Genomic DNA, 19,738 nt, shown 5'->3' on the forward strand with positions numbered 1-19,738 from the left:
GAACGCCACTACCGGGGCTGTGGTGAGCTTAATTTTGAGCTCCTCCCATTCCTTCGGGTGTGCGGGCAGCCACTGGAACTCCGTGGACTTCTTAACTAGGTGGCGAAGAGCCGTTGTGTGGGAGGCAAGGTTTGGAATTAACTTCCCCAGGACGTTGACCATACCTAGAAAGCGTAGCACTGCTTTCTTGTCTGCCGGCTGCGGCATGGCTGTAATGGCGCTCACTTTGTCTGCATCCGGACGCACTCCTGACCGGGATATGTGGTCCCCCAGAAACTTTAGCTCAGTTTGGCCAAAAGAGCACTTTGCTTGGTTGAGGCGCAGGCCTTGTTCCCATATCCGTGCAAAGACACGCTGGAGACGACTGATGTGCTCCTGTGGTGTGGTGGACCAGATGATGATGTTGTCAACATAGACGCGCACCCCTTCGATGCCCTCCATCATCTGTTCCATGATTCTATGGAAGACCTCGGATGCCGAGATGATGCCAAACGGCATTCTGTTGTAGCAGAACCTGCCGAAAGGAGTGTTGAAGGTGCACAGCTTCCTGCTGGACTGATCCAGTTGGATCTGCCAAAAACCCTTCGAGGCATCAAGCTTTGTGAAAATTTTGGCCCGGGCCATTTCACTCGCGATCTCCTCCCATTTGGGTATGTGGTAGTGTTCCCTCATGATGTTGTTGTTCAGGTCTTTCTGGTCGATGCAGATCCGGAGTTCGCCAGAGGGCTTTTTTACGCACACCATGGAGCTGACCCATGGCATGGGCTCCGTGACCCGGGATAGCACTCCTTGGTCCTGGAGATCCTGCAGCTGCTGCTTGAGGCGGTCCTTGAGTGGTGCTGGGACTCTACCAGGTGCGTGAATGACCGGGGTGGCATCCGGTTTGAGCCGTATTCTGTAGGTATAGGGCAGTGTGCCCATGCCTTCGAATGCCTCCTGGTTGTGGGCGAGGAGTGAGTGGAGCTGTGCCCTAAATTCAGCATCCGGGAAGTCTGATGTGCCTTCTGGAGACAGAGTGTGTACCCGCTGAACGAGGTGGAGAACCTTGCACGCCTGTGCACCTAGCAGGGAGTCCTTTTGATGAACCAACAATCTCGAAGGACAGTGTGGCCTTATACGCATTGTGCGTCACCTGGAGCTGGCAGGATCCCATGGCCGGGATAACGTTTCCGTTATAGTCGACCATCTTACAACGGGATGGCCGAATTGGTGGTCTGACCTTCAAGGCGTAGAAGGCTGACCATGCTATCAGGTTGGCGGAGGCACCAGTGTCCAGACGGAATGTGATTGATGATCGGTTGACCGTTAGGGTGGCACACCATTCATCACCCGGATTGACACTGTTCACTGGCATCGGCTGGTGGGTCCTGCTTGGAGACATCCGGTTCCTGTCGATGACCGCAACACGGAAGGCTTCCCGGTCGTTTGTATCGCCGGTCTGTATATCATCCGGGTATGATTCGGAGTATGGAGGCTGAATGGTCCGCACGTCCCTGCGAGGCTGTCGGAATTGGGGAGCTTTGGCAGGTTGAGCTGCTCGGCAGCAGGCAGCGTAGTGGCCCATCGTGCCACATGGGAGGCATTGTCGATTCTTTGCTGGACATTGCCACTTTAAATGTGCGGATCCACAGTTGCCGCACGTCGTGATGTCATGGTGTTCGTTGCGCCTCGCGCATGTGCAGTTCAGTCCTGCATAGAGCGCGCCTGCGTGTCACGTCCCTCTGCGTCGACGTCTCTTTTGGCGCATACAAGCGCGGGAGGCCGCGAAAAGCGCACAAAATGGCCGCCCCGTCTGGGCCGCGGGTCGGGAGGAACTCGATTGACTGGACCCGCTCGGCCTTGTAGGACCCCTGCCCTGCCGATTCAGCCACTTGGAATTGGGAGTAGCGGCTGGTCGTGTTTTCATGGAGGACGCAGGCTTCGATGGCGGTGGCTAGGGTGAGACTTTTTATCTTGAGGAGCTGTTGGCGTAGGGCACCCGAGGTCACCCCAAAAACTATCTGGTCTCGAATCATGGAATCGGAGGTGGCCTCGTAACCGCAGGACTGCGCGAGGATACGGAGGTGTGTAAGGAAAGAATGAAAAGGCTCATCCTTACCCTGCAGGCGCTGCTGGAAGAGGTACCTCTCGAAACTCTCGTTCACCTCGACGCTGAAGTGCTGCTCGAGTTTGAGGAGGACCTTCTTGTACTTCGTCTTGTCCTCACCTTCCGCAAACACCAGGGAGTTGTAGATGTGGATGGCGTGTTGCCCTGCCGTGGAGAGGAGGACGGCGATTTTCCTGGTGTCCAAAGCATTCTCCCTTTCTGTGGCTTCTAGGAAGAACTAGAAGCGCTGTTTGAACAACTTCCAGTTAACGCCGAGGTTTCCAACGATTTGGAGTGGCTGCGGCGGGCTGATGGTGTTCATTGCGCAGGATGGCGGATTCTTGATGATGCGTAGGTAGGTCTCACAGGTACTGGGTTCCAATCCTGGTACTTTCCCCCTCAATGCCAACTCACCTGGTATCCTTGAATCATTCCAGAAACATTCACTCCCTCCACGACCAATGCACAGTGGCATCAGCCACTTGATCCCACCGGGATCCCCCACCCCACCGGGTAAGGGAGAATCCCGCCCCATGTCTTATGGTCTTATGGTAGTGGTATTGTCACTGGACTAGTAATCCAGAGACCCAAAGTCTGGGGACCCGGGTTCGAATCCCGCCATGGCAGATGGTGAAATTTGAATTCAATAAAACTTAAAAGTCTAAAGATGGCCATGAAATCATCGTTGATTGTCATAAAAACCAATCTGATTCACTAATGTCCTTTAGGTTAGGTCATCCCTAAATGCACTTAAATTGAATGACTTGCAGCGAGCATTTAAGAGTCAACCACATTGGAGATCTGGAGTCACGTGAAGGCCAAGCTAAGGATGGCATGCTGGCATAGTGGTTAGCACTACCACCTCACAGCTCCAGAGATCCGGGTTTCATTCTGACCTCGGGTGACTGTCTGTGCGGAGTCCGCTTTTGCTCTGTTTCGGTCCCAGCAGCGTTGCCAATACTGTGGGTATTTCTATTTATCTTAGCGAACCACAAACCTTCCCTTATATTGATCAAATGACCACACAACCAGTTAATTAGTTCAAAAGATGGTTTATTTACATACACAAGAGTTATCTCAACATGCAAACACAATATCTACTACGGGTTAAACTACACCTATCAGCTACAATAACCTATACTTAACTTCAGGGCAACTGGCACTGTGCAAATGGATAAGGTCTTTATCTGGATTTCACTTGGCTGGTTTGAAGAAAGTGGCTCTGTCTCTGCTGGGCTCAACCGTCAGGTAGCGATCATTGGTCTTGAACTTAGCTGGCTGTTCCTGCTGCAATTGGGCTGGCACCGGCCGGATCCAAAAGAGACAGAACACATGGGTGCGCTATCTTTTATCCCTCTGGGATTTCGTGCTCTTTGGGGCGGTCCTTAACCTTGGACCCAATAGTTTGACAGGGCTCTGATCACTGTCGTCGATTTTGGCCAATAAAGGGGCGGGTGCCTTGGTAGCTGGGCGGGTCCTTAGCGGTCATTGTCCTTGGCAGTTGGGCTTTCTGAATAAGGGACGTGGCACCGATCAGTCTGTGGCTGTACCGGGTGCTTGATTGGAGTTCTATTGTCCTGGGAAAATGGGCCATTAAAATGCAAACGAGCGGGGGTTTCAATCAGGTCTGGTTTCCTGTGTTTCAGATACACATAGGCTCTGTATCTGTCTGAGTCCCGGGTTGGCCATAATTCCCATGGTCCTTTGCAGGTGGCCAGCTTGGATGGCTACACTGCACGCTCTCCCCGTGTGTGCGTGGGTTTCCTCCGGTGCTTCGGTTTCGTTCCACAGTCCAAAGATGTGCAGGTTAGGAGGATTGGCCATGCTAAACTGCCCTTAGAGGCCAAAGGTTGGGAGGGGTTACGGGGTTGGGGATTGGCCCTAGGTAGGTGCTCTATCGGAGCAGGGGCCGGTGCAGACATTTAAACATTTTTAAAATATATTTTATTGAAATTTTTCAAACAAAAATTTTTCTGTTTTTACAACTCAACAAGGGATTATACATTAAACATTATTTAAATAATATAGTGAGCTTACAACAAAAACTAAAAAAGAAAAACAAATAGCAAAAACACAGAATAGTGCTCCCCCCCCCCCCCCCCCCCCCCTCCCCCCTGGGTTGCTGCTGCTGTCATTTCTATCTTTTCATTATCGTTCCGCGAGATAGTCAAGGAACGGTTGCCACCGCCTGGAGAACCCCTGAGCCGATCCTCTCAACGCAAATTTTATTCATTCCAATCTTATGAACCCTGCCATGTCGTTTATCCAGGCCTCCGCGCCTGGGGGTTTCGCTTCCTTCCACATGAGTAGAATCCTACGCCGGGCTACTAGGGACGCAAAGGCCAAAATATCGGCCTCTTTCGCCTCCTGCACTCCCGGCTCTTCCGCAACCCCAAATATAGCTAACCCCCAGCCTGGCTTGACCCGGACCTTCACCACCTTTGAAATTACCCTTGCCACGCCCCCCCAGAACTCATGCAGTTCCGGACACGACCAGAACATGTGTATGTGGTTCGCCGAGCTTCCCGAGCACCTCCCACACCTGTCCTCCACCCCGAAAAACCTGCTCAGTCTTGCTCCCGTCATATGTGCTCTATGTAGAACCTTAAATTGAATCAGGTTAAGCCTGGCACACGAGGACGAGGAATTTACCCTGCTTAGGGCATCAGCCCATAGCCCCTCTTCAATCTCTTCCCCCCAGCTCTTCTTCCCATTTTCCCTTCAGCTCCTCTATCATCGCCTCCCCCTCGTCCCTCATCTCCCGGTATATTTCGGACACTTTGCCCTCTCCAACCCATGCCCCCGAAATCACTCTAACTTGGATCCCCTGCGTCGGGAGCTGCGGAAATCCCCTCACCTGTTGCCTCGTAAATGCCCTCACTTGCATATATCGGAAGGCGTTCCCTGGGGGCAACTTATATTTTTCTTCTAGCGCTCCCAGACTTGCAAACGTCCCGTCTATAAACAGGTCCCTCAGCTTCTTAATTCCTGATCGCTGCCAACGCTGGAACCCCCCATCCATCCTCCCTGGGACAAACCTGTGGTTATTCCTTATCGGGGACCACACCGAGGTACCCGTCACTCCCCTGTGTCGCCTCCACTACCCCCAGATCCTCAAGGTTGCCACCACCACTGGGTTTGTGGTGTACCTTTTCGGGGAGAACGGCAGCGGCGCCGTCACCAGCGCTTTTAGGCTCGTTCCCTTACAGGACACCATCTCCAGCTTCTTGCACGCTGCTCCCTCTTCCTCCCTCATCCACTTACAGACCATCGACACATTGGCGGCCCAATAGTAGTCGCTCAGACTCGGCAGCGCCAGTCCCCCTCTGTCCCTGCTGCGCTGCAGGAACCCCCTCTTTACTCTCGGGGTCTTTCCTACCCACACAAAGCTCGTAATGCTCCTATCTATTTTTTTTTTAAAAGGCCTTTCTGATCAGAATGGGGAGGCACTGAAACACAAAAAGAAACCTCGGGAGGACCACCATTTTAACTGCCTGGACTCTGCCTGCCAGCGACAGCGGCACCATATCCCACCTCTTAAAGTCCTCCTCCATCTGCTCCACCAGTCGCGTCAGGTTAAGTCTATGCAGGGTTCCCCAGTTCCTGGCCACCTGGATCCCCAGGTATCGGAGGTTCCTTACCACTCTCCTCAGCGGCAGAGCATCTATCCCCCTACCCTGTTCCCCGGGGTGCATTACAAAAAGCTCGCTCTTCCCCATATTTAGTTTGTATCCCAGAACTCTCCAAACTCCCTAAGTATCTGCATTACCTCTGGCATCCCCTCTACCGGGGCCGCAACATATAGCAGTAGATCATCTGCGTAGAGCGACACTCGGTGTTCCTCTCCCCCTCTAAGCACCCCCCTCCACTTCTTAGAATCCCTCAGCGCTATGGCCAGTGGTTCAATTGCCAACGCGAACAGGAACGGGGACAGGGGACACCCTTGTCTTGTACCCCTATTGTAGCCGAAAATACCCCGATCTTTGCAGGTTTGTGACTACGCTTGCCATCGGGGCCCCATATAAGAGTCTGACCCATCTAATAAACCCCTCCCCAAACCCAAACCTCTTCAGCACCTCCCACAGATAGTCCCACTCCACCCTATCGAATGCCTTCTCTGCATCCATCGCCGCCACTATCTCTGCCTCCCCCTCCGGTGGGGGCGTCATCATCACCCCCAGCAACCTTTGTACATTAACATTCAGTTGTCTCCCCTTTACAAACCCTGTCTGATCGTCATGCACCACCCCTGGGACACAATCCTCTATCCTTGTCGCCATCACTTTGGCCAGCAGTTTGGCATCTACATTTAGGAGTGAGATAGGCCTGTATGACCCACATTGCAGCGGGTCTTTATCTTGTTTGAGGATTAGCGATATCGTCGCCTCCGACATTGTCGGGGGTAGCATCCCCCTTTCCTTAGCCTCATTAAAGGTTCTCGCCAAAAGCGGGGCCAACAGATCCATATACTTCCTGTAGAATTCCACCGGAAACCCATCTGGTCCCGGGGCCTTATCAGCCTGCATGTTCCCCAGTCCTTTAATCACCTCATCCACCTCGATTGGCGCCCCCAGACCTGCCACCTCCTGCCCCTTCATCTTCAGGGGCCGGTGCAGACTTGATGGGCCGAATGGCCTCCATCTGCACTGTAGGGATTCTATAATTTTCTTCCTCAAAGGGGCAACAGTCAACAATGGTTTCATGCTCATCAGTAGACCTGTAGTTCCAGCTTTTATTGAATTCACCATCTGCCATTGTGGGATTCGAACTTGGGATATGTGGGATATCTCTGAATTACTAGCCCAATGACAATACCGCTACGCCACCATCTGTGTGGCTTAGAAAGGAACTTCCAGTTTGTGGTGTTCCCAGGTGTTTGGTGTCCTTGTCCTTCCAGAAGGTCGCAGCCATGGATGCAGTGCTCCTTGCGGATGGTACACACTGATGCCACTGTGCATCGGTCGTGGAGGGAGTGAATGTTTCTGGAATGATTCAAGGATACCAGGTGAGTTGGCATTGAGGGGGAAAGGGCAAAGGGTGATGGATTGACATGAGTTGGTACTGTTGCCATGGGGCAATAAAGGGCCCACCCGCATCCTGGTATGAAAATCTAACTTCATTTCTGGAGGCCGGCTTTGCAGACCTGACCCAGGCACGAAAATCTGGGCCTTAATATTTGGAGTCAGATACAACTCTTTTTTTTTTCAATTTGTTCTGGAGAAGATTCATATCTGACGCAAAGCTGTAACTCGGTTTCTCTCGTCACAGATGTCTGCGTGGGTTTCCTCCGGGTGCTCTGGTTTCCTCCCACAAGTCCCGAAAGACGTGCTTGTTAGGTGAATTGGACATTCTGGATTCTCCCTCTGTGTACCCGAACAGGCGCCGGAATGTGGCGGCTAAGGGGTTTTCACAGTAACTTCATTGCAGTGTTAATGTAAGCCTACTTGTGACAATAATAAAGATTATTATTATTGTAGATGCTGCCAGACCTGCTGAATGTTTCCAGCACTTTCTGTGTTTATTTCAGATTTCCAGCATTCGCAGTATTCTGCTTTTATTACAGGAAATGCCACGTTGAGTGATGAACATAAAAAGCAGACTTCCAGTCATAAAAGCAAATTACTGCGGATGCTGGAATCTGAAGCAAAAAACAGAGAATGCTGGACTATCCCAGCAGGTCTGTCAGCATCTGTGGAGAGAGATGTGAAAGCTGTATGTCGTGTTTCACAATAACTACATATCCCAAGTGCTTTACAGCCAATGAGGTCATTTTCTGAAGTGTGTTTCTCTGGTTGGCAACCTGTAACTAGTGGGGTCCCTCAAGGATCAGTGTTGGGCCTGCAGTTGTTCACAATCTACATAGACGATTTGGAGTTGGGGACCAAGTGCAATGTGGCAAAGTTTGCAGACGACGCTAAGATGAGTGGTAAAGCAAAAAGTGCAGAGGATACCAGAAGTCTGCAGAAGGATTTGGATAGGTTAGGTGAATGGGCTAGGGTCTGGCAGATGGAATTCAACGTTGCCAAGTGTGAGGCTATCCATTTTGGGAGGAATAACAGCAGAATGGATTATTATTTAAACGGTAAGATGTTAAAACATGCTGCTGTGCAGAGGGACCTGGGTGTGCTGGTGCACGAGTCGCAAAAAGTTGGTGTGCAGGTGCAACAGGTGATTAAGAAGACTAATCGAATGTTGTCTTTCATTGCTAGAGGGATGGAGTTCAAGACTAGGAAGGTTATGCGGCAATTGTATAAGGTGTTGGTGAGGCCACATCTGGAGTATTGTGTTCAGTTTTGGTCTCCTTACCTGAGAAAGGACATATTGGCACTGGAGGGAATGCAGAGGAGATTCACTAGGTTAATCCCAGAGTTGAGGGGATTAGATTATGACGAGAGGTTGAGTAGACTGGGACTGTACTCATTGAAGTTTAGAAGGATGCGGGGGGATCTTATTGAGACATATAAAATTATGAAGGGAATAGATAGGATAGATGCTGGCAGGTTGTTTCCACTGGTCGGGGAAAGCAGAACTAGGGGGCATAGCCTCAAAATAAGGGGAAGTAGTTTTAGGACCGAGTTTAGGAGGAACTTCTTCACCTAAAGGGTTGTGAATCTCTGGAATTCCTTGCCCAGTGAAGCAGTTGAGGCTCCTTCTTTAAATGTTTTTAGAAAGGTATCGATCTTTTTCTTAAAGAATAAAGGGATTCGGGGATATGGTGTATGGGCCGGAGAGTGGAGCTGAGTCCACAAAGATCAGCCATGATCTCATTAAATGGCGGAGCAGGCTCGAGGGGCCAGATGGCCTACTCTTGTTCCTAGTTCTTATGTTCTATGTTCTTATGTGTATTCCATGGTTCTAACGTGGGAACATGGTGCACAGCAAGATCAGTCAAACAACGATGATATAATGACTCCATTGCCTGTTTCGTTTTTTAGTGAGGGATCAATATTTTCCCAGGACATTGGGGAGAACTCCCCTGCTCCTCTTTGAATAGTGACGTGGGGTGCGGGATTCTCCCAGCCCTGCACTGGGCCGGAGAATCCTCGCAAACGGGCAAAGCTGCCTCGACGCCGGCACGCGATTCTCCACAGTGCAGAGAATCGCCGCCATTGGTGACGGGGTGGTTGGCGCGGTGCCGGCCGTGGGCCGCTCCACGTGGCTGGTCCGCTGATTCTCCAGCCCGGATGGGCCGAGCAGCCGTAGGAAAAGAGCCGAGTCCCGCCGGCGCCATCCACACCTGCTCTCTGCTGGCGTGAACTCAGCGTGTAAGGGCCGGGTGGTGGCCTGTGGGGGGTCTGACCCCGGGGGGGGCCTCCGATGTGGCCTGGCCCGCGATCAGGACCCACCGATCGGTGGGCCGGCCTCTGTGGCTGGGAGCCGCCTTTCCTATGCGCCGGCCCCTGTAACTCTGCGCCATGTTGCATCGGGGCCAGCACGTTGAAGGAGGCCACTGCGCATGCGCGTGTTGGCACCAGCACCACTGTGCATGTTCTTGTTGGCGCCAGCGCAACTGCGCATGCACGGATCCCGTGGCGCACAGTTCACACCGGGATCTGCAGCTGGAGCGGCGCGAACCACTCCAGCGCCGTGCTGGCCCCCTGTAGGGGCCAGAATTAGACGTGGGAGCGGCCCGTTCACGCTGTCGTAAAACGCTATGGCGTTTATGACGGCGTGGACACTCTGCCGCTGGATTGGAGAATCCCGCCCGGGATCTTATACATCCACCTGAGAGGACAGATGGGGGCCTCGACTTAAGGTCACAACCAAAAGGCAGACCTCTGACAGCCCAGTACTCTTTCAGTACTGCATCAGAAGCCGCATCCTGGATTCTGTGGACAAGTCTCTCGAAAGGAACATCTGTGAACTTCTTGATGTGTTGCAAGAGGGCGAAGGTTTAATATTAATTCCTTTCATTGCTGAATTATTAACCACTGGTTGTGATAATTGCTTTATTTGACTAAAGAACGAGCAACCCAAGCTACACAAACATATGAATTAGGAACAGGAAGTAGGCCACTCTGGCCATTCAATAAAGTCATGGCTGATTCTACTTCCACTGCCTTTTGAGGAATATGGGCGTCACGGTAGTACAGTGGTTAGCACTGTTGCTTCACAGCGCCAGGGTCCCAGGATCGATTCCCAGCTTGGGTCACTGTCTGTGCGGAGTCTGCACGTTCTCCCCGTGTCTGTGGGTTTCCTCCGGGTGCTCCGGTTTCCTCCTACAAGTCCCGAAAGACATGGGGCTGGATTCTCCGAGCCTCCGCGCCAAAATTGCCCTAGTGGGGGGGCTGGGGGATCGATCACCTGGGGGGAGGGGGCTCATGGACGGCCAGGGTAGTGGTCAGGCATCACGGACCAGCGGGCGCGCGAGATCTCGGGAAGGGGGCCTACATTTCCGGTGCCGCTCTGCGGTCCGAGTCCAAAATGTCCCATGGGGCGGCCGCTGCAGGCCGCCGCCGCGTGCATGCGCAGACTCCCGACCGGAGGTGCGGGGGCCCGTATCCGCCACCAGTGCTGCGAGGAGCACTCCGGAGCCCTGCCAGCCCCCGGCAGGTAAGAGAATTACTCTGGACTTTCTTAAGGAAAGTCCAGAGTGAAACGCCAGCGCTATTACGCTGGTGTGGGGTCATAGCCCCATTACTGGACAGTCCCGCCCATGTTGATAGATAATTTGGACAATCTGAATTCTCCCTCGGTGTACCCGAACAGGTGCCGGAATGTGGCGCCGAAGGTATTTTCACAGTCGCTTCATTGCAGTGATAATGTAAGCCTACTTGTGACACTAATAAAGATTATTATTATTACACCCTCTGAGCGAAACTCCACCTTAAATGAGTGACCCCTTATTTTTAAACAGTGTCTCCCCCACCCCCACAGTTCTAGACCACAATGCCCAGAAATATATAAGCTTACAATCTTCTTCAGTCTCAGTGCAACTGTAATAATTGAATACACGAGTTTTAACTTTATTCTGATTGCAGGTACACCTGTTGCTAGGGTGTGATGGAACTTGTTTAATTCCAGACATGCTGTCATTGGTTAATAGATGAAAGCTTGCTTTTAACCAACCAATGATGTTGGTGCTAAGCTGGAGGGCGGAGATTCTGTGCTTTCCTGTAAAAGCAAATCTAAGTGTAAGGATGACTATGTAGAAGGTTAGTACAAATTGTTTACAATGAATCATAATAAGATACCATCCTATTTGTCTTTGTTGAATGATTTTTTTTAAGAAGGCAGATTTTGTAAAGAGTTCAGCATGGTTGAATGAGCACAGCTGGTGTCAGTTTCTGAAGGGACAGATATTTACCAGATAGCAAATCTTCTGCTTGTGTGTTGATGTTGGAGGAAGTGAAATACGAAAGAGCAGGCTGACAATTAGTGTTTTGCTCAGCGTTTCTGACTGAATTGATCTGGTACTTAAAAACCAACTTAGTTTTCCTAAAATGATCTGATCTGAGCAGAGATGGAATTATAACAAAACAGTTTTGAATGAGCATTGGCCCTGGAACTTTGCATGAATTTTAAAATGGCCTCAAAAGCTCCTCCTGGTTTTCAATTCCCTCTTGTGTCCTCGCCTCTCCCCATCTTTGTAACTCTCCAGCTCTACATTCCCCTAAATTCTTTGCACTGTTCCAATTCCTGGTCCCTTGCGCATCCCCTGTTTTAACCCCTTCATTGGCAGCTGCACCCTCAGCTGCCTGGGCACTACCCTGAAATCCTGACCCTGATTCTGTATTCTGCTCCATGCTCCTCGCTCTTCAGCCCCTTCCTTTTAAAAAAAAATAAAAATTTGAGAGTACCCATTTAATTTTTTCTACTTTAAGGGGCAATTTAATGCGGCCAATCCACCTAGCCTGCACATCTTTGGGTTGTGGGGGTGAAACCCACACAAACAGGGGGCAAATGTCCAAACTCCGCACGGACAGTGACCCAGAATCAAACCTGGGACCTCTGCGCTGTGAGGCAGCAATGCTAACCACTGTGCCACCGTGCTGCCCTAAGCCCCTTCCTAAAACATTTGGTCTGGTCATCACTCCTGTGAAGATACTTGGGAAATTTTGCTACAATATAAGGCCCAATGCAAATGCAAGATATTTTTTGTTTGTGCGGGTTTTCCGTGGTAGTTTAAATATTCCAGACTTTTCAGTTAATTTTGTACAAAGACTGTCACCAATATAAGATGAGGCCGAGGATTTGATTGAATTGGGGTTGTGATCGAGCTATCCACAATTGAACTTGCTTTCTAGCCTGGGAGGAGGGACAGGAGTTGATGGTGGTCGCAGGAAGTGATGCAGGTTACCTTGGAGATTGAGAAGCTCTCTTACGGCTGGCCCACAAGCAGTGCTAGAAAAGCACATCTCTTCCACGCAGGCGTCCTCCTCTCCCTTCAGCTGCCAGATTTCCTGAGATCTGGGAAACCTGGCTAGCCAATCAGCACAGGGCTAAATCGCTGGCTTCGAAAGCAGACCAAGGCAGGCCAGCAGCACGGTTCAATTCCCGTATCAGCCTCCCCGAACAGGCGCCGGAATGTGGCGACTTGGGGCTTTTCACAGTAACTTCATTTGAAGCCTACTTGTGACATTAAGCGATTTTCATTTTCATTTTTCATTTTCAAAGCTGGAGGCATGATTAAATCTGGACCTAAATATTGAAATGAAGGGCCGCTTCCTGGGAGTAAATTAATTGCCCACCCTCCATCTCTCCTCTGTAACAACCCAAAGTGGGCAGCTGGAGGCAGGTAGGGTTTGAGTTTGAGATTTTAAAAATGTTGACATCTGACCTGACCTCGCCCATTTCTGGAGGTTAACATGTCCACCATTTCTCGGGAGTTACTGTCAAGCCAAAGTTAAGATGGTAGGTTGGGGACGTCCTGTAGAAATTCCACCACATTATTCTAGATTAGGTACTTTCAGACCATGTTTTCTAGCTAGAAAGAGAAGAAAGGGATTTGCTTTTTCGGGTATCTTGAAAGACTGGCAACCACCTAGATGAATGAATAAACATTTTTTTAAGGCAAATAACTATTTACAGAGAGTGAGATAAAGGCTACCATACTCCACGACTCCTAGTTAACAGTAAAACCCACGTGCAGCCCCAGGATTCACACACTCCAGCTCGATTGGCCCGACTGATCACAGGACCCTCCAAGAACTCGCCCCTTAAAGGGGCAGTACCACATTACTACCCCACCAAGCCCATGATTAACACATTACAACAACAGTGGCCTATTTACAACATCATACAACAAATGGATCTTAGCACAGTCCCTTATAAGGTAAGCTGGTCTGGGCATTTACTGATCCTTTGGGAGTGTGTAATTCACTAGTGGCTGCTCTCTCCTCTTCTCCCCCCCCCCCCCCCCCCCCTCCCTATTTCATCCGTAGCAATATCACTGGCAGGTTTTCTAGGGGCAGGCGGCCCCACTGGTCTGGTGTGCAATTCTCTGCTTCTCAAATGGTCCAGGACACTGGACATCTATCTCCCACGACACTGGACATGTTCAAGCCACGCCTGCTCCAGGGATCCAATTCTCATCAGCACCAAAATTCTTTACACGGACAGAGTTGTCTACCTCAAATGTTCTCTCAGGTTTTCTCAAGTCATGTCGTTTCTTCTCTGTGTTCTGTTTTACCTCCACTTTCCCCGGCAAAATCGGAAATAACAGATCCAATCATGTTCTAATGCATCTGTCCATGAACCGCTCGGCGAGTGTAACACCTGTGGCTACCTGAGGTGTTGTTCTACAGGCGAGGAGGAAATGGGCCAGTCTGGTTTCTGGAGAGGCTGATGACTGCTTGTTCATTTGCGGTTTGGATGGCTCTCTCAGCCAGTCCATTGGAAGCAGGTTAGGTAGGGAGCAGCTCGGATTTGAACGTCGTTGGTTCTCATGAAATGTTAGAAGACTTCACTAGCCGTCCTGTTATCTGAGATCAGCATCTCGGGTAACCTGTGGGTGGCAAATGTCTGTCACAGTTTTTTCTGCTGCTGCGGATGAGGTCGTGGACTTCATTTCGTGTACATCCAACCACTTTGAGTGAGTATCTATGATGAGCAAGAACATGGAGCCCATGAATGGGCTAAAAACAATGTGTAATCGTACCCATGATTCACTTGGCCACTTAATGCACTTGGTGCATGAAGGCTGCAGGTGGCAAGTTTTGCTGCATTTGACACCGTCACATTGCTTGACCGGACTCCATCCCGGGCCACCACACATAACTGCGTGTGGGCATTTTCATCTTTGTCATCCCAAGGTGAGCTCTTGCAATAATAGCTGTCTAGTGGGAGTGGGAACAACTATCCTTGTCCCCGTAATGATATACTGTCTTCACAATGTAACTTTGTCTTTTCTTATCTGAAAGGGTCATAACTGCCCAGACCTGTGATCATGATGCCAGCCGTGAATCTGCGGGATTCTCCTGTCCGCCAGCCTTGTGTTCCTCGGCGGCACATCCTCACCGTCCGCGGGATTCTCCGTCCGGCCACCTGACAATGGAAATTCCCATTGTGGCCACCTCGCGCTGCTGGGATACCCGCAGGTGTGGGTGCACTACCGGCAGAACGGAGAATCCCACCCCATGTATTTGACTCGGGATAACATGGGGTCTTTTTGGATCCGGAATTGTCTTGACAATGGCAACGTATCAAGAAAGTTTAAAGCAAGTACACCTTCCTGTGGTACAGGTGGAGGTGATATACTTTCAGGTAGGGTAAGGCGACAAAGCATCCGTGTTTAAAATGTGTATGCCCAGCCTAAGTTGAAACATATACAATGAAGCTGCCAACAATGGAGCTGTGGTAAACCTCTGTTGCACCTATATTAGGTGATGTACGGTAGGACCTGTACTACAAGTACGGCAGTAGTCCCTGCCTGCTGGCTCCGCCCAGTAGGCAGAGTATAAATATGTGTATCCTCCGTGCAGCAGCCATTTTGCCAGCTGCTGTGGGAGGCCACACATCTTAGAGCAATAAAGCCTCAGTTGTATTCAACTCTCGTCTTTGTCCAATTGATCGTGCATCAGGAGCCCAGTGTTGGACCCTCGCTGAAGTTACGGGGGATTGGTCTTATCCTCCTTAAATAAGCCCAACAGGGGTTTGTGGTCAGTAATTACTATGAAATATAGTTCATAGACTTAATGATGGAACTTTTTCACTTCAAACTCCATAGCTGGATTTGCAAGTAAGCTTATTCAGCATTGCTCAAAGTCCTTGAGGCAGAGGCAATAGGCCTTCCTGCACCGTGTTCCATCTTGTGCACTAAAACCATTCTGATTCCATCAGGAGACGTGTCACAGGTAAAACTGATCTATTTTTGAGGGGTCAAAATGAACCAAGAGACTGGATGGTTGCAAAGTTAGTTTGATCTATTCAAAGGCTTTTTCCTGATCTCTCCAATCCCACCTTTGGTGCTTCTTGAGTAGTGTGTGTAGCGGTGCCAAAATTGGAGAAAGGTTAGGAATAAATCCGACTTAATAATTCACCATTCCTAAAAAGGATGTCAATTCTGACGTATGTTTGGGGTCTGGTGCTTCCTTAATTACCTTTAACCTCTCCTCCATCGGGTGCAGTCCTTTGGCGTCCACCCTAAGTACATCACTACATGAGCTTGGAACGTACATTTTTCTCTTTTTAGCCATGCTTTGGCCTTCTTAAATCTTTTTAAAACCTCTTCGAGATTTGCTAGGTGCTCCTCTTCAGACGCTCCTGTTATCGTCTAGATAGACAACCACCTTGGGTAGGTCCTGTCGTAAACTTTCCATTGTCCGCTGGAAAATTGCACAGCCCGATGAGACGCTGAACATTAGCCAGGTATACTGGTGTAGGCCTTAAGTTGGTATTTATAGTAACAAATTCTCCAGAAGCCTTGTCTAATTCTAACTGCTGGTATGCATGGCTCATATCAAGTTTAGTGTAAGATAAACCTCCTGCTAATTTCTTGGCATTGGGTATTGTGGTAGCCTGGGCCCTTTAAGGGGCGATCCCTCATGTGCCATGTGACCGGCTCGGAGCCTATCCTGCGTGAGCGCGTGAACCCCGATTAATGGAATAAAAGCACAGGGCCTTGGGAGCAGGGGCCTGGGCAGTATGAAACCGGGGGTTGTAGAGGAAAGACCTGCTTCATAGATTCTACTGTACTCAATAAACCCCTTTTGTTATACAAGAAGCCTCTGCAATGTTGCTGCTTCAAGCCACCGCATTGCCGGCGCGTGTAAATCGCAAATGTTGGAATTCGTGGGGGAAGGTTTTTCATCGGAAGCCTCCCAAGACGAAGTCTTCGGAAAAACAGTGAGTGAGAATATATGCCGATGACAAGGAAACTTGATTTGTTCGACCAGGGGCCGAGGAATGTAGCTAATCATTCAAGCAGCTCCGGTATTTCTTTACCATCAATGAGGTCACGGGGGAAGGTAAGCAAAAGGTCATTTTGTTAACGGTTTGTGAGCCCCAGACCTACAACCTCATAAGGAATTTAATGTCTCCGCAGGCCCAAAATCGTTTGATCCATTGGTGATGCTTGTTTAGGAGCACTTCAACGCCAGACCCTCCATCATACTGCAGCGCGACAAGTTTAATTTGACTGTCATGGACCCAGGAGAAACGAATTTGGCTTTTGTTGGCAGACTCTGCCAAATAGCTGAAGGTTGCAAATTCGGCATGGCGTTGAGCAATATGCTACACGAGTGTCTGGTGTGCAGCATCAATAATATCAGTGTGCAAAGCAAATTGCTGGCCAAGATGAAATTATCTCTGGATAACACGGTTGAAATAGCCCAAGCAACCAAATGCGCTGAGAAGGGCGCACCTGTGCTTTAATGCGTGCAAGAGGGTGAGGCAAACCAACTGTGGAGCAGATTGGCTGCAACAGGCAGGGTGTGCAAAGTCTTAAAGAAAATCACACAACAACTACAGTGAATAAAGCAGAGTAGAACCCAGAGGAGGAATCGTAGATTTACAGGCTGAGTACGGTAAAATGAAGCAAACGTCCTCCAGTTGGAATGGTCCTTACAGTGAACTGGTGACCATTAATGCTCTAATTAGCCTTAGTTTTATTAGCTCTGATTGTGTCACCTTTGCTCACGAGCCGCCAGGTATCTTTCTGATACCGCCACGTGGTTCAAACTCGCTCAGTAAGATTGAAATCAACGGTCATTTATTGTGTACAGCAATAAATACTTACACAATAATCCTACTTTCTACATCACTACCTACCACTACTGGCCAATACTTAACTTTTGGGGATGGCCCACCAGGTCAGGGAAACGAATGGCTTATCGAATTGGATCTGGCCTGCGGGATTCAAAAGGCTGATACGGGTCGATGGCTAGGAGTCTCTATCGGGTAGCGATCGCTGGAGTCAAACTTACGGTTTCTGGTCGATGTTCTTGCGAAGGTTGTGAGCAGGAGAAGAAGGGAGAGAAGGGTCGATCTGAACTTGGCCCCTCATTTTATAGGGCCCAGGGGCTTCCCGCCTCTCCGGGCGGACCTTGACCCTGAGTCCCAAGTGATTGGACTTGTTCCCAATCACTGGGTTCGATATGCTCCAATAATGGGGCGATTCCTTGATCGGGGGGTGGTCGTTCACCTGTATTTGTCTCGGCCACCGCTGGCGCCGAGAGGTCTGGCCCGGCATTCAATTGCTAATATGTTGCAATTGTTCCCAGGGATAGCCGATTAAACTGCAGATGTCTGTGTTGATGTGCTGCTAATGGTCGCAGGTATCGATCTGGGCCGACTTCCCCAGAGTCGAATACGCTATTCTGTCTACAGCTGTCCGTTTGTGCCCTGTTGGCTGCTTTTCCCATCAGCCTTTTGGGTTAGCCATTTTATATCGGGTTTTGGCCAAATTAATCGGGAATCAGCCATTTTAGGTGGCTACACCATTCAGTGTGGAGGTCGACACAGGGGTGTCGGCTGCAGTGGTGGGCGAACAAACTTTAAAATACTTCAAGGAGGAGTCCAGCCTTTGAGCCTAAGTAGTACAAAATGGCGACGTATACAGGCGAAGCCTTGAGGATTTTGGGTACAATGACGATGTGAGTGTCGTGCCAGCAACAGGCTACCCAGTTACCCATGATGCCGTGGAAGGACAACGGCTGGGCCTCATGGGGCAAAATTAGCCAGATCAAACTAAATTGGTTAGAAATCTTCAGGCTATCGGATGACGTTTTTCAGGAAGTCTTATACATCTATAAAAATGTGTTCCAGAACGGGCTACCCCAAATTCAAAGGGTAAAGTCCAAAATTTACGTCCACACTGAATCCACACCAAAGTTCTTCAGGCGAGGCCTGTCCCTTCCACTTTGCATCGGAAGATTGAGGCCAAGTTAACACGCTTGGAAGAATTGGGGATCATAAAACCGGTGCATTTTCCGAGTGGGGGGCCCCTATTGTCCCTGTCTTAAAAGTGAATCGCTTTGTCATGATCTGCGGTGACTATAAGCTTACTATGAACCAAGTGGCCCAACTTGATAAGTATCGCATCCCTCGGATAGAAGAGCTTGGTGCGAAGCTTGGGGGCGGTGGCTTCACGTATACAAAACTTGATTTAAATCTCGCTTATTTACAATTGGAACTGGACGAGGATTCCTCCTAAATATGCAATCGTCACTATGCACAAAGGCCTTTTTCAATACACCAGGTTACCTTTTTTAATAAACACTTTATTGAGCTTTTTTTAGTATTATAACAACAACATAACAAACAATATACATGAAACTATAAACATAGAGCAAAAGCTGTCTCCCTTCCTTACAGGTCCCACCTTTATTAATCCCCTACTCTAAGCTAAACTAACCCCCCCACCCCCTGCTGATGATTAATTTTCCGCGAAGAAGTCGACGAACGGCTGCCACCTCCAGGCGAACCCTAACAGTGACCCTCTCAAGGCAAACTTGGTTTTCTCCAAACAGAGAAAGCTAGCCATGTCCAATAGCCAGGTCTCCGACTTCGGAGACTTTGAGCCCCTCCAAGCTAATAGTATCCATCTCCGGGCTGCCAGGGAAGCAAAGGCCAGAACGTCTGCCTCTTTCTCCTCCTGGATTCCCGGGTCTTCCGACATCCCAAAAATTGCTACCTCTGGACTCGGTGCCACCCTTGTTTTTAACACCGTGGACATGACATCTGCAAACCCCTGCAAAAATCCCCTAAGCTCCGGACATGCCCAGAACATGTGGACATGGTTCGCTGGTCCTCCCGCACATTTTGCACACCTGTCTTCCACCCCAAAGAATCCGCTCATCCGGGCCACTGTCATGTGAACCCGGTGAACGACCGTGAATGACCTTAAACTGTATCAGGCTGAGCCTGGCACATGTTGCGGACGCATTGACTCTACTCAACGCGTCTGCCCATAGACCATCCTCTATCTCTCCTCCCAGCTCCTCTTCCCACTTGCGCTTCAGCTCCTCGGTCTGTGTCTCCTCTGACCCCATAAGTTCCTTGTAAATGTCCGAGACGCTCCCTTCTCCTACCCACCCTCTGGAAACTACCCTGTCCTGAATCCCCCCTTAGCGGTAGGAGCGTCCCGCACCTGCAGATACCTGAAATTGTTTCCCCTCGCCAACCCACACTTCTCCTCCAGCGCCCTCATACTCGGAAAGCTCCCCTCTATAAACCTATCCCCCATCCTCTCAATCCCTGCTCTCCACCATA

At 50.0% G+C, this 19,738-nt stretch overlaps 1 protein-coding gene across 3 annotated transcripts in view; it reads left to right on the forward strand.

Moving 5' to 3' along the window:
- gpr160 (G protein-coupled receptor 160) overlaps positions 1–19,738 on the forward strand; it is a 76,557-nt gene that overhangs the window by 4,524 nt on the left and 52,295 nt on the right. Inside the window, exon 1 of one of the 3 annotated variants that reach the window (XM_072473769.1) lies at positions 11,068–11,241. The exons of 1 other annotated variant lie outside the window; for it this stretch is intronic. The gene's annotated coding sequence lies outside the window, so the exon portion shown is untranslated. Of the gene's footprint in view, positions 1–11,067; positions 11,242–19,738 lie in introns of those variants that run through there. One more of the 3 variants, XM_072473767.1, reaches the window with a different exon arrangement.

Source organism: Scyliorhinus torazame, chromosome 14 (genome assembly GCF_047496885.1).
Source record: "Scyliorhinus torazame isolate Kashiwa2021f chromosome 14, sScyTor2.1, whole genome shotgun sequence".
Taxonomy (NCBI): domain Eukaryota; kingdom Metazoa; phylum Chordata; class Chondrichthyes; order Carcharhiniformes; family Scyliorhinidae; genus Scyliorhinus; species Scyliorhinus torazame.